The 1,476-nt window shown below is 33.4% G+C and overlaps 1 protein-coding gene across 1 annotated transcript in view; it reads right to left on the minus strand.

Moving 5' to 3' along the window:
• Positions 1-1,476, minus strand: part of SEC31A (SEC31 homolog A (S. cerevisiae)) — a 113,846-nt gene that overhangs the window by 92,370 nt on the left and 20,000 nt on the right. The window lies entirely within an intron of this gene.

Consider the following 1,476-nt stretch of genomic DNA (forward strand, 5'->3'; position numbering starts at 1 on the left):
AAAATGAAAAAAAAAAAAGTATTGATATGGCAGATGTGGCTGGTCTTTGTTTCACCATATTTTGCTATGTTTGGCTTAATAATTTTGTAAAAAGTCTTTTGCTGTTGTCTATTTTCTCTTTTGTGTAGTTACCATTTTCCCAATAATTAGGATGATTTGCATTTTCATTCTAATATGTTTCTGGTTCTATCTTTATAATTTTAAAAAATTGAATTTAGTTCCATTAATTCTCTATTTCTTTACACAGTAACTACTGACTCCCTACTATGAGCACTAATGAAATTAGCGTGGATAATCTCACTGTCCCTCTTGTACTACACAATTATAGTCAATGGTATTATCTTTCTCGGTGTTTACCTTTGTACTGCTAAATACGCTTACACTTCTACTAACTGATATGTTGGCTTTAAATGATGTCCTTCGACTCCCAGCTATTACAGGTGTGGCAACCCACAAACTTATTCTACCTCCAATTTTCTTTCCACTCCTCTTTTCATTAGTTTTCTGATCAATTCCTACATTATTGGACATTTAACATCTACATTTTATTCTTTCTTATTTATTGCCACTTTTGTTTCAGTCTCATGTCTGTAGTTAAATATACTCAACACTTTCAAACAGTACTCTTGCCAGTTTCCTCACTCATCTCCAGAGTTCATCCTCCAACAGTTTCCTTAAGAGGGCCCTGGACTAACTAACAATATGCCCTGAGTCTTACAAGTTCAAATTGTTTATACTTGAAGATTTTACAGATGATAAAATTAGGACACAGAAAGTTATATAATTTGTACATGCCAGCAAGGAGTAGAGCCAAGACTTGAACTCAGAAATTTAGCTCCAGAGTTCAAGCTCTTGTTACTTCCAACAAGTTCAGGTATTCAATTTTTCTATCATAGAAGAAATATTAACATTTAGAAGAAATAATTAATGGCAAAGCAACCAACATGTATGATGAGATTAAGAGGAAAAGAAATGCATTGTACAAACTGTCTAGGTTAGGAAAAAGTAGGATTAGGAGGTTATATCACATGGTTAAAAACATGGCATCTGGAGTCAATCCACAATTTGACTACTGGCTCTGCTACACTTATTAAATATGATACCTTGGACACATTCTTCAACCTGAGCCCCAGTCTCTACATTTGTAAAATGCAGATAAAAGTGATTACCTCATGGGATATTGTGAGGTTTAAACGATATATTTTATAGAGAGCCAAACACAGTTGTCTAGCATATAGCTTACTTAGTGTATGTTTTGCTCTGTTAGCTATTTTTTAAAATTACTGCTATCATGAGATTAAGCAAGAAAACTTCACATCTAGTTTCCTAAAATTATTCTGGAGGAAAAAAATCCCAATTTTCTAAGAAGTAAAAAAGGGGCCTATTTTCTTTATATGAATGCCCTCTTCTTGCTCTCAGCCAATTGTCTGACCAAATGTTTACAATAAATTCAAGTTCCAGCTCCTTCATGAAAAC

Source organism: Propithecus coquereli, unplaced genomic scaffold (genome assembly GCF_000956105.1).
Source record: "Propithecus coquereli isolate 6110/MARCELLA unplaced genomic scaffold, Pcoq_1.0 Scaffold26, whole genome shotgun sequence".
NCBI lineage: Eukaryota > Metazoa > Chordata > Mammalia > Primates > Indriidae > Propithecus > Propithecus coquereli.